The following is a 14,140-nucleotide window of genomic DNA, read 5'->3' on the forward strand; positions in this document are numbered from 1 at the left end:
TACTCAAGCCTTGACAAGGTAAATTTCACCCAACTCTCGTCTCTTAAAGAACCCAATAAGCACAGAGTTTGATTATATTCATCATTTAAAATTTTAAAAATGATGAACTTGATGGTGTGAAAATTCATAAAAATAATGAAGTGCACCATTTAAATTGTTCAAATTCTAAATGGTAAAAGTTTATGGTGTTGAAATTACAAACAATGATAAATAGTTATTGGAGGGATTATGTGTTCTAAGTTTAAGTGTTTTTACTTTCTACCAATACACTTAGAGTTGAGATAAATATTAAATTAGTTGGAGACGTGATTTATTTTAATCTAAAGTTTTTTTTTTATTTCTTTTTTGGAGACGTGATTTATTTTAATCTAAAGTTTATTCTTTATTTCTTTTTTAAAAAAAAGAAATAAAAAAAAAAGAACTCAGATGCGCAGTTTTCTTCCGGAATCGGAAGTTTGTGAAGAACCCAATCATCACATTGAACGCAAATATCTCATCACTGTTCTTGTGAATGCACCAGCCGGGAATCGAACCCGGGTCTGTACCGTGGCAGGGTACTATTCTACCACTAGACCACTGGTGCTTGTTGCTGGGTTAAATATAACAAATATGAAGAAGTATAATTTAAAATAGTTAAACTGAACACCATTGCTGAATAAGTTTGAAATATTGGGCTTCGATTAACCTAAGTCATACTACGTACTGTACAATTTCATTTTTAGATGGGTGTCCTTCACACACTTCCGCTCCTCAATCCCGTCAATTCTTCGGTCCAATTTTTTCATAGACTAAAATTACGAGAAAAGTTTATTTGTTTCTGTTGCACCGTGCAACGAATGCATTCAGACCGTTCGTGTAATATATGTAATCGTATATGTTATACACGTCGATAATAAATGATTAAATGTGCGTGTTGTATGGTTCAACAAACACAAAGTTTTTTTTCCATAATCACAGCATTGACAACAAATTAAAAACAAAAAAGATCTCACTTGCAACTTAAGGGTGATGAAAAGCCAAATTAAAAATATCAAACCTCCATTCAAGGATTAAAGGAGCTCCTAAAATCACAGTATTTGTTATTAATTAAAAAGAAAATTCTAGCCTTTTACTTTGCAAGAATAGTTCATTCTTTGTCTTCTTCTTCTTTTCTTTTTTTTTTGGGGGTGTCCATAAGAAATATTTATTTTTAAAATTCTGACATCTCTCAGCCGTTTGAGAATCCAAAACCGGCCAAGAAGTCACTATTTTTATACTTCAAACAAATTCGTAAGTGGCCATATATATATATATATACACACACACACATACATGAACGAACTATATTTTAAAACAAATTCCTAAGCGGCCAAAATTTAGCTGACCTTTTTTATTTATACAAACAAAATGTAAATATAGAGAAGGATTGATTGGTTGCATTTTTTGTTTTTTTAAGCAAGGCCCTCGGTGGCCAGCCAAAGCAGATGCTAACGGTGGCATATGTTTTGTCAGCAGTCGTGTGGGACTTGTCTCGGTCAGTCCCGCACGCCTGCTGTTCCTAACCGAGTCGGTTGTTTCACACGACTACCATTCCTAATCGGGTTAGTTGGTCAAATAAGACCTTGTACCGGGTTTGTATTGAAGTTGCATTCCATTTTGAGTACACAAACTGCAAAAATTGTTTAGTACTTTGTATTGTTTTATACTTTAAACAATATTTACATTATAATAATTTGTAATAGCCATTGTTTGATGTTTATACATCTTTTATCATACTTGTGACGAGTTGTGAGACCTTATTTGGTCCGAGCAAAGATCCGACGGGCTGTCTCTCATTTGGAGACAGGGTTCGGGACCTAAAGTGGAAAGGACTAAATGGAAGCCCTAGCGAAGTGTGGCAATAGAAAGTCAGAGGTTCAATAGGCTGTCTCGAATTTGGAAACAGGGTCAAGACCGAAATGGAGAATGTATAAGTGAAGGCCCGCCTGGTGTGGGCTGTCAAGACTTGGTGCAATTGAACGGTCCAACATTTCTAGGTCACACTTGGTCATTCAAAAGAATAGGTTACAAAAGAAAGACCATGAGCGTACCTAATACATTTTGTATACATGAAAATAACAAATGAACAATCTTCATAATATGGGTGTCATACTACATTGTTCCACGACACATATGGTGTTAAAATTCTTTTAAGGGTGTAGTGAACATCGGAGAGTGCAAGAATGACTTGTACGTGAGATTGGTGAGAGTGTCCAAGCATTAGGGTCTGCGCTTAACCTAAAAACATGATTTAGACTTATGGAATCGAAATGACATATCCTACCTTTGTTAAAAAGTCTAGTTAATTCGGTTTATATGATTAATTTTTAATGTGAATTTGAGTTAATTTCATATTAAATTACTCCTAAAAGCAAATAATTGAAAAAAAATACAAAATTTTAATAAAATATAAACAAATAATTAGAAAATTAATTCTCCAAATGGTTAACGTTTAGTAAATATTTAAACAAAGTTAAAAAGGTAAAAGGTTATCATAATTTGAATATTATATAAAATGTATTTAAAATATATATATATATAAAAATAATATTAGAAGTCGGGTTAGGGTTGGCTCGCATTGCTAGCACCTCAACCCATGTACAACCCTAATTAAGTTCGGGTTGAGGTTTTTTTAACCCAAGTCCAACTCTAATTGTAAAAATAATTGATCAAGCCCAAGAAAAATCAGGCTATGCTCTGGTTTGGTTCGGGTTACCCAACCCAAGTTGCACACCTACTACGAGGTTACCTGTAACGACCTACTCCACCACATGTTATGATATTGTCGTTTTTGGTCCTAAGCCTGCACGATTTTACTCTTGAACTTTACCCCTAAAGGCCTCATACCATTTGAAAATAACACCATCACATATAAGCACTTCACATTTTTCTTATCCAGGTAATGTGAACTATGCACCTGTAGCTCGCTTACTATAATAGTCTGTCAATATCTCTTGCACTCGCCCAAGGCACACTCGCCCACAAGATTACCACAATCCACCCCCCTAGGAGGCCCGACGTCCTCATCGGCACACTTCCCGCTGGTTCAAACAGTGAAATTTATTTTTCATTAGTCAATTATGTCCTTTTTATTTTTTATAAAAATAATTATGTTCATTCCTTACTAAAGTTGCTATTATCAAATATGGTAACATCCTGTTACATGATATTACATTCACAAGATTGCCATAATAAAAATGTTTTTAAAATATTATTACAAAATGAATTTAAAATAATTTAATTATAAAAAAGTATTTATTATAATATATCACCAAACACCTAACATATTTTTACTCATTGCAATTTTTTGACTACTACTCATACAAATGTTTTATTTTTATTTTTATTATTTAAACAACAATCTAATCCTCTTTAAATCAAAGCCCTTAATTTAGTCATATTTCCTATACATTATAATGAAAAAGGTCGAGAGTTCAATATTTCTTAGAGACAATAATAAAAAATTTAAAAATATAGGAAAGAAAAGAAAGGTGTGCAACTTTCTTGCTACGGTAAAAAAGGAAATCTTCTCCGGGCCTGACAATGTTAGTGGGGTTAGGAGTCAGAAGGGAAGGGGGAATGGCGATTGGGCTCCTCAAAGGACGGGGAACTCATCCACTGGGCATCTCCATTAGATGAGCCCAGAACCAGTGAAATAACTAAACTACAATGTATTGTACAATATTGGACTATCACAATGACTCGTGTGTAACATGATCGTACGTACGAACTAGTGATTGTACTCTACTGCGTGCAACACTTTTATTCGCGATATTTCTTCTTGATTTTGGTTTTTCTTGCACGAAATCTTTGTTTGTTGTCTGATTCTTTTGTTTATGTATTTGGTCAATTGATGACTTTATATATATATATATATATTGCAAATGTTGTTGAGTTTTTGATCAACCGGCACTGCCCCCTCTTAGACGGATCACTGATGTGTGTGTGGTGGAGTTGGTGGCAGTGGATACAAGGAATTTTTTTTGTTTTTTCGGATACCTCGATTCACCGGTTAAAACTCGAATTATGTCTTCGGTCGTGACTCCAAAAAATTACTGGCACCTAATGAAAATCGAACTTGAAGCCTGAAACTTAATAAGACTCCAAGTCCCAAGCCTTTTCCACTAGGCCAACCAAGGAGATTTACAAGAAATATTTTGTCTCTGCATTCATGTGTTCATTTTTCACTTTCACGTTTAACCTATTCTTGCGTCTTAAATTTGAATAAAGAACCCAATAAGCACTGTCAACGTTGGATTTCATTACTAAGAGTAAATTTTCACTTGTTTTTTTGGACTATAAAAATAATAAAATTCAGCATTTAGGTTCCGTTTGTTTCGACACAAAATATTCTTTTTGAAATAAATGTGAAATATGTTTTTATTTTTATTTTGTTTTGACAAAGGTCTAGAGGTTGAAGTCGAATCCATCAAACACATTATGTAAAATAACTTGCTAAAAATTGATGGATAAGTTATTTTTATTAAATTTTAATATATTTTATTCTTCGTAAATATTTTACGACAACCAAATATCAGAAAATAAAAAAAATATTTTCTAAAAAATATTTTACGTCCAATAAACGGAACCTTAAAATTTTTAAAAGGGTGACATTTATGGTGTGAAAATTCATAAAAATAATGAAATTCACCATTAAATCGTTCAAATTCAAAATGGTACAATTTATGGTGACGAAATTTTAAAGTAAATGTGATGAACCTACAAACAGCACGAAAAAGTTATCCAGAGGATTTGGATCGAGTTTGAGTGTTTTTACTCTACCCATAATATTAAGGATTGAGATAAATATTAATTGACTAGTCACTAGTCTATATGTGATTTATCTATTGAAAAATAAAGAGATATATATTAAAATGTATATAGTTACGAGTTTGTATATATATAATAATATAAAAAAAAATTAAAAAAATAAAAAAACGAAGAGCTCAGATGCGCAGCTTTCTTCACGAATCGGAAGGTTGTGACAAACCCAATCATCACATGGAACGCAGATTTATCTTCACGGCTCTTCAAATACACCAGCCAGGAATCGAACTCGGTCCTGCACCGGGTTAAGGTAATAATCTATCACTCGACCAGTGTTGCTTGTTTTGCAAATGAACAAGGATTTAATGTGCTAACTCGGAATCTAGTAATCAAAGGTCAACCTAATTTAAACCCAACACGATTATTGAATAGGTTTGAATAATTATTTTTGTTTTTTTGTTAATAGGGCTTGGATAAAAAGTTTTAACCTGATATTAATGGTAGTAGCACACAAATTTTTTTTTTTTTTTTTCAACTTGACCAAAGTCACAATATTCACAACAAATTAAGTTTCCAGGTAAGATTTTTAATAATTCTGTACGGAATTTGAGAACAATACGCGTTGAGAAATGAGAATAATTATTTGACTTGGAGTAACACTCATGGCAATGGTATAACTTTTTTTTTCTTTTACTTTAAAAGAAAATTTCGTATCCGGGATATATAAATCAACATGGAAATTAAAATATTATTGCAAGAACTTTGGATTAAAAAACTATATATATATTCACACATCACATTTACGTTGTTACAAGTTACATCACTTTCAACTTTGAATTTTATTACTATAATGATAGAAATAATAAAATTCATCATTTAAAATTTTAAAAATGATAAAGTTATGGTGTGAAAATTATTAAAAATAATGAAGTTCACCATTTAAATTGTTCCAAATTCAAAATGGTAAAAATTTATGGTGAAATTTTAAAGTAAATGTAGCGAAACTAGTAACTACAAACAAGAAGCATTATTAGAGTGTTCGGAGTTTAAGTGTTTTTACTCTCTACTAATAGCATTTAAAATTGAGATAAATATTAAATGAGTAGTACATGTGATTTATTTACTAAAAAATAAAGGGATATACTGTTGGAGGACACAAATTCACAAGAGAAGTGATAAATGTAAAATACAAGTAAGTAAATGGCCTACCCCCATTTATTACATAGATAACCAATTAAGATCAATAATTATAACAATTCATTGTTTAAATTCAGTGTAAAAATCATTTTTCAATTCAAAATGATAGTACTTGTTATGACACTTTTTTTATTCATTAAATTACTCTTATGTTATTTTATACACTTGAGAATATATATATATATACATATATATATGTGAATAGTAATATTTAAGTTGAATTGTTTCAGGTGCAAGTTTTGAATGGTGATGTTTATCAAGAATCACTTTAAAAATAAATTTTCAAAAAATGTATAGCATAAAAATAAATTTTCAAAAAATGTATAGCTTTGATAATGTTTGCTAATAACCGTAGAATTTATTTTAATCTAAGTTTATTCTTATTTCTTTTTCAAAGGGACAAAAAAAAAAAAATTTAAAAAAGGAAAAAGAAAGAACTCAGATGCGCAGTTTTCTTCCGGAATCGGAGATTTGTGAGGAACCCAATCCTCACAGTGAACGCATACACCTCATCACTGTTCTTGTGAATGCACCAGCCGGGAATCGAACCCGGGTCTGTACCGTGGCAGGGTACTATTCTACCACTAGACCACTGGTGCTTGTTGTTTGGCTGATAACCAAAGGGCACTTATATCTAATAGTCAATCATTAGTATTTTGTTTTCCAAATTCCACTTCCATTAATCTAAGTCATACAATTTCTTAAAATGAGTGTCGCATTACCACTCTTATTCTATGTGATAGATTTTTGTCCAATAATGGTAGTAGCAGTACGTTAGAGCAATTTCAATGTTCTCTCATTTGGGCATTTCAAATTCAAAATATGAGAGTTGGGTAAAAATGGACCTCTCCAATGGGCTCTTATTTAAGCTCTTAAAATTTGAGATTCTCAAATTTTTTCTCATATATAGCAGCTGCCAAATTTTTTTGGCAAATCTCTCATTTTTCAAAATGGTGTCGTTTCTCACCAGTAATTACCCACTCGCATCTCTATATGTATATTATATAAATAATATATATAAATTTCCGAAAAAAAAAATTATATAAAAAAATTAATTCACTAATAGTGGTAAAAAAATTATAAAAAATTTGTTTTTTTTTTTTTTTTTTTGTCCTTTTTTGACCAGATATTTTAGATTTGTACTTCTTTTTAATTAGGTTTAATTTTAGTTTCATTTTAATGTCAACAACTTGACTTGGAATGTGCTTAATATTAATATTATTGATGCAAATATGAATGGTGGGAATGGTAGTTAAAAAAGAATAGTGGTTGTGTTAAAAAATAACATTTTGCGTTAAATGTACCATTAGAACAAAATTGCTAAAATGTAGCATTTTGGCACTATAACACCTGTCAAAATATAGATTTGGCATGCAAAAATAAATTTTAGTATTGGAGATGCTCTTAGTAATTAAAAAAAAAAATTATAGCCTTTTACTTTTGGCAGATTAAAAAAAAAAAAAGACAAAGAATGAACGGTTTTTGCCAACATATAAAGTTATAAACTCTAACCTATTCTCCAAAAGGGAAAAATAAAATCATAACCAAATTCATTCATACCGATTATAAGAGTGTTTCTAATATTTATTTTTGAGAATCCAAATCTAACCATTTGTAGGTGTGGGGACACAAGTTTGAGCATTCACTTTTTTTAGGATGTGTTTAGATAGATAGGGGAGAAAAGAAAAGAAAGGATAATATTAGTTTGGAGAGAAAAGGAAAAAAAAAAAGAAGAAGATAGTAATAATTTCTATTCGTGTTTGGATAGACGGGGAAAAAGAAAATAAATGACAGTTATTCTTATTTGGATAAAATAGAGGAGAAAAAAGAAAATAAAGGATAGTGACCAAATTACTGTCTCACCTTTTTATAACCATTTCACACATTTTCTGTATAATGATTTGTGGAGGGTATTTTTGGTATTACGAATTAATCACTTATTTCACTATCATTTCTCTCCCTATCTTCTCAAATTAGGAGAGAAAACAAATGAGGGATGGGGAGAGTTGGCTATCCCTCCCTATCCTTTATTTTCTCTCCATTTAAGCCATCCAAACACACTCTCACCCTATACTTTCTTTTTTCTTTCTCTCCCTATCCCTCCAAATCAACCCTACCAAACACACCGGGCTACAATTCCGGCAAGACAACTTGAGCCCAACCCAACTTAAGAAATATTCAACCTAATCTCGGTCTAGCCTAACTCATCTTTCTATTTTTAAACTTGAGTTGAAATTTCGAGTTAAAAAGTTAGGAATACATATGAATTTTTAATGTGATTTCAAATTAATTTCAGATTAAATTACTCTTATATAAACAATTCTGAAAATTTGTTGTAAAATTTTAATCAATTACAAACGAATTAGTAGAAAATTAATTATCCAAATTGTTAACATACAGTAAATTAGAAATTAAACAAAGGAAGTTAAAAAGAAAAAGATAAGATTATCAAAACTTGAATATTATATAAACTTTATTTAAAATAAAACTATATAAATAATATTAGAAGTCGGTTTCAGGTTGGCTCGGGTGCTAACACCTCAACCCAAGTCCAAGCTCAATTAAATTCAATTAAAAAAAAAAAAAAAAAATTAACCCAAGTCCAACAATTCAAATTCATCCACAGAGAACTCATCCACTGGGCCACGAGTGCATCCCCATTAGATGAGCCCAGATCCAGTGTTCTAACCAAACTACACAGTACAATATTGAATATAAAAAAATATATAAAAATCAGCATTTAAAAATTTTAAAATGGTGAAATTTATGGTGTTAAAATTCATAAAAATAATGAAATTCGCCATTTAAACAATTCAAATTCAAAATGGTACAGTGGAAAAAGTTAAATTTTGATCGAGTTTGAGTATTTTACTTTTCTATTCATAGTATTGAGAATTGAAACAAATATTAAATGAGTGCCTATATATGATTCTATTGAAAAATAAAGAGATATACTCAAAATATAATCTCCCAAAAAAAAAAAAAAAAAGAGAGCTCAAGTTGGGTCCAATCCTACTTACAAAAAAGAAAAAAGAAAAAAGGGACTAGTTGGGTCAATTTATTTACCGAAAAAAAATAAAAAAAATGAAGTTGGGTCAAATCCAATCCTATTATTATTAGTAATAGTGATAGTAGTATCAGTTATTTATTTATTTATTATTCTTTTTCCTAGCCTAACTTGACCAAAATCACAACATCCACAACAAATTAAAAAGAAAAAAATCTTACTTACAGTTGAGGGTGATGACACTGAAGGCAAGGGACAATTTGCGAAACGCATGTGAGTACTTAACTAATCAAATAAATAAATAAATAAATAAAGGGTGAAGAAAAACCAAATAAAATATGGTATTTGTTATCAATTAAAAAGAAAATTATCGTCTAGACTTTTAATTTTAGGCTGTTGAATATGTCCAAGTCTATTTGTTATATTTACTTTTTATAGTGAAACAATTAAGGTTATTGACGGCCTAAAGTGGGACTCACATAAGAGTACAAAAAAAAAAAAGAACTATTCATTCAAACATATTTTGCAAAAAGAGTAAAAGAAACAAAGAAAATCATAACTAAATTCATTCATATGGATTCTATAGAGAGTTTTTTCTTTTTGGTCCCAACATTAAAGAGTGAATTCCACAAAAGAAAAAGAAAAAAGAAAAGAAAAGAAAAAACTACCGCTTATTGTTATTATCTCAAATTTTCAAAATGGAAGATTGAATGTTCAAATTTTAGAAAAATAAAAATAAAAAAAGTGAGAGAGAGAGATTTTACTTGGGCCTAGTGGCTTATTGGCCCATGGATCAGATGGTTTGTATAGTTAAGATCAATTGTAATGTAGGACCACTTCTCTATTCTCAAATCCCAATGGACCAAAGATGTATGTGCCCAAAAGATATATATATATATATATATATATATATATATAACATATTTGTTCTATTTTCTTTGATTTTTCTATTAGAGGTAAAGGGTCTGCGAGCTGCTTGGCAAGACTTAAAAAAAATAAAAAAATTTCGACCTAATAAAAAAATACAATATGGGATCGTTTGTGCTGTAGTGTTGTTGTAATTTGTTCACACATTAATTCTATTATCTAACACATATAATTTTTTTTTAATGCATTAAATCTGACTGAAAGATATGTTGTGTTGAAAATTATGGTCTACAGAGGATCCGGGCACGTACTGTATAATAAACGATGGTCGGAAATGCTGCAATGACAAATCTGTCCTGCTACCTGAGTTGATTTTGTACTCAACCTGGACTGTCATTGTGTGGTACAATAGTTAAGCTTTGTGGATTCTCTTTATAAAAATTGTCATTTGTATAAAAGAGAAATATACACTTCATAGAGTAATTTTTTTACCCTTTCTCTAAGGCTGTGTTTGGTGTAGCTAGGAGGGGCAAAGAAAAAAAAAAATCAATAAAAATAGTTAGAAGAGAAAAGAAAAAAAGAAAGAAATATTTTTTAAAAAATTGTGCTTGGCTGATTAATGAGGGAAATGAAAGGAAAACATAGTATTATTTTTAAATTGTTTGCGGGGAAGATAGTTTAGAAAAAAAAAGAAAGAAAGAAATATATATATATTTTTTATTTTATGGGTGAAACGGTGATATGAGTAAAACAGATATTTACTTGTTTTATACAAATATGAACAAAATAGGTATTAATCTTTCCGTCCATTTCTTCCATATTATGCAATAAATTAGTGAGCCTCTCCTCCTCTTTTCACATCTTTCCAATTTTTTTTTTTTCAAAATAATATACCTTATTAATTTGTTATTTTTCAGTTTTATATCTCTAAAATATTACTATTGCCTTCCTAAAATTATTACAAAATTTCATTATTGTCTCCCCTCTCATAATTTTTCTCAGTCCGTCCCTATTTATAAATATCATCACTTGCATTTGCTTCTTCTTAAGTTAAAATGGCACAACTATCTTTTTAAAATATCCTCTAATTTTTTTGATTTTACACTCTACTTTCAACATACATATACACATTTGTGTCATTAATTTGTAAAAGTACAAAGAGCAAATATTTACCCAGATTACATCCTTCTAGAAGTGGAAAATTATACCAAATGGTCTCATTGTTACCACATAAATCACGAAGATTTATCAATGGACAATATTGGGATGATTCATCCTTCTAGTTGATGTGGCCCAATATAATTTAAACACTTATCTAAAATATATATATTTTTAATAATGGTCACTATCCAACTTCTTAGAGATTAAACCAAAGCCCAATTTTTATTGAGTAATACTTATGTCCTTACTAGTGATGATCTATACCGTCCTCATTAGTGATGTGGGTCAATAATAAGTAGACATTCCATTTTTAATTACTAAATTTAATATGATGGGTAAATACCCACTTACCAAATTACAGAAATAGTGATTTATTATTGGTCCACATCACTAGTGAGGATGGTGTAGATCCTCACTAGTGAGGACCTGAGTATCGTTCATTTTTATTTATTTATTTTCTTACCCCCATTTAAAAGTTTTTTAGAATCCCTCTTTTAGGGTGACACTCTTTTCTCTATTCCTCCCTGTAAATCTCCATATCCAACCTCTATCTGAATACAAACCAACCTAAGCTCATACGTGACATAAAACTACACTAATCGGATTTGCAGTAGTCACAAAATTCTAATTTTTCTTTTTATATTTTCCATCGATGAGAGAGGGAAAAAAAAAAACCAAATTGCTGGCCTATTAATTGAAGGTGTTGGGAACTTAAGAGGGATGAAAAACATAGATCTAACTTTGGTAAAAAAAAAAAAAAAAAATTTATAATAGACCTACTAAAAAAAAAAATTTATAATAGACCTACTAGAAAAGCTTTCCATGTAATATTTTAAACTCATATATGAATAGGAGCTTTTCTCAGGTATATGAATATGTGATTTTGATTAAGTACATTTTCTAAATGAATTTAGTAATTTTTCAATTTCAGATGGAGGTTGGATATAAAAACAATTGCGATTATTTTGAAAAAAAAAAAAAAAAAAATTGGGTTTCAATTTAATCTATAAGAAAATGGGTAATGACTATTTTTAATAGAATTTAAAAGTTTAGACATGTGTCCAAATTGTATTGGGCCACATGAGTTGGGAGGATGAATTTCACCCACCCAAGAAGGGACTAAGTATTGTCCTTTATTAATAGTCCCAAAATCAATTACTATTTGACACCTAAATAAATGTGTCAAAAATATATAAGTTTTATTATTATTATTTTTTCAGGTATTAAGTAATGATTGACCGGCACCATATAATAATTTCTCCATAAATGACATATGACTCATGAGTTTATGACAATATGCAATTCTAACTGGATCATGACCAAAATTGTAAGGATACATTTGGATTGAGAGATTTGGAGGGATAGTGAGAGAAAAGAAAATAATAGATATATAATGTAGAATGTGTTTATGTTGTTTAAAATGAGAGAAAATATAGGACATAAAGAGCTAGCGTCCTTATTCCTAATATTTTATCTCTTAAAAAATGAGAAGATAAATGAGAGAAATAATAGTGTTTAAGTGGTAGTTTCATAACTACCCTTAACAATTTAAAGGAGAAAATTATTACTCCACTCATGTCCATCTATTTAAAATTTTAAAAGGGCATATAATATTAATTTGGTTATTATCATTTATTTTCTTCTCTCTACCTCTATCATATCCAAACAAGAATAATTTCATTTATTTTATTTTCTCTCATACACACACATACACACACACATATATATATATTCAAACATAAATAGAGATTATTGCTATCATTTTTTTTCTCTCATAGTTATTATCATTTTATTTCTTTTCTCTTTTGTGCATCCAAACAGAGCATAAGAGTTGTGCCAAGCACAATTTTGATTGTACAAGCACAACCTTTAAATGAAACCTACAAATTAAATTAAACTGTTCTGGAATAATCGCGACTGCACTTAATATTTTTTGAATCCAAATATAAGTGATGAATTAAATATATTTAAAACAAAAAAGAGAAAAACCAGGGTACCCTTTTGGCTGTAGACTGGAACCCCCCTGGAGGAGACAATAAGAGGTTACAGCGGGTTTCTTTAGATGTGATGATATTGACCACAACTCCACTTTTCCCCTAGGACGGCTTATTAGGGGTTTCTCCTACTTTTTCTAAATCTTGGTCTCACTCCACTTTCTCTTTACTCTCACAATCCATCACTCTCAAAATATTATTACTTTAAAGCCCTTTAACATTGCCTAAGCCGAAGTAGATCCACACCAACAACAACAAGATCACTAGACCAATCCCAAATTCCCATCCCCAATCCCCCCTCTTTCTCTCTCTAGAACCATACGATCTAGAGAGAGAGAAAAACAAAGAGAGATTCATTCCAGTTGTATCTTGTTGCTTTTGAGGAATGTTTGTATTTTTATGTGTTACCAACACTGTTCGTGACTTGTGTGTGTGATAATAATTTTATACCCACCCTTGTTTTAGTTCAGTAATCCATTTGCATGCATGCATGGAACTTAAGACCCTCTGAGAAGTACACGTGGCACGTGGATTAGTGGTAATGATTGAATTTTCTTTTAGGTTAGTGTACAAGCCACAGATACGATCTGTGTAACCCTTTGGAACTTGGATTCAATGGGTCCCACCAAATCAAACGAGCCACATACCATCATCATTGTTCACCATCTAACAATGTGTGTGTGTGTGTGTATATATAGATGTATAATTACGATGAGAATTGATTATATTCGTGGGTTTAGATGATTAAGCAAATCCCAGAGTTTCATTAAAAAGAGTATAAACAGATCCGTATTAATTATTAGGATTTTATAGACAATAGAAACGAAAAAAATTCTCATCACCATCCCATTTAGAGCGTGCTTTACACGTTTTTGCATTTCAAAGAAAAGCCCCATGTGAAAATGTTAATAATACACGTAATCAAAGCCCTTTATTGTAAAAAAAATAAAAGCTAGTTTGAAGTTTGATTAAAGGATTACTTCATTAAACCATCCTATACCTTCTCTTTTCTTTTCTTTTTTCTTTTTTCTTTTGTCACTTTAGTCCATTGTACTTCTAGTTACCAAAATACCCATTCTCACTAGTTTTTAGTTAATGTTAAACTCTCAAAACTTAATCAGGTATGAAC

At 30.4% G+C, this 14,140-nt stretch overlaps 5 non-coding genes across 5 annotated transcripts; all 5 read right to left on the reverse strand.

Moving 5' to 3' along the window:
- Nucleotides 1–418: 418 nt before the first annotated feature.
- On the reverse strand, nucleotides 419–505 carry LOC132268057 (small nucleolar RNA snoR114). Its single transcript, XR_009469198.1, has one exon. It is a non-coding gene; the product is annotated as a small nucleolar RNA snoR114 (small nucleolar RNA).
- Nucleotides 506–512: 7 nt separating this feature from the next.
- TRNAG-GCC (transfer RNA glycine (anticodon GCC)) lies at nucleotides 513–583 on the reverse strand. The gene has a single exon. It is a non-coding gene; the product is annotated as a tRNA-Gly (tRNA).
- Nucleotides 584–4,960: 4,377 nt separating this feature from the next.
- On the reverse strand, nucleotides 4,961–5,047 carry LOC132268056 (small nucleolar RNA snoR114). The gene has a single exon (XR_009469197.1). It is a non-coding gene; the product is annotated as a small nucleolar RNA snoR114 (small nucleolar RNA).
- Nucleotides 5,048–6,416: 1,369 nt separating this feature from the next.
- LOC132268058 (small nucleolar RNA snoR114) lies at nucleotides 6,417–6,503 on the reverse strand. Its single transcript, XR_009469199.1, has one exon. It is a non-coding gene; the product is annotated as a small nucleolar RNA snoR114 (small nucleolar RNA).
- A 7-nt stretch (nucleotides 6,504–6,510) lies between these two features.
- On the reverse strand, nucleotides 6,511–6,581 carry TRNAG-GCC (transfer RNA glycine (anticodon GCC)). Its single transcript has one exon. It is a non-coding gene; the product is annotated as a tRNA-Gly (tRNA).
- Nucleotides 6,582–14,140: the final 7,559 nt, after the last annotated feature.

Source organism: Cornus florida, unplaced genomic scaffold (genome assembly GCF_030987335.1).
Source record: "Cornus florida cultivar Cherokee Brave unplaced genomic scaffold, ASM3098733v1 CherokeeBrave_3.0.0_Hap2_Chr07, whole genome shotgun sequence".
Classification (NCBI taxonomy): Eukaryota; Viridiplantae; Streptophyta; class Magnoliopsida; order Cornales; family Cornaceae; genus Cornus; species Cornus florida.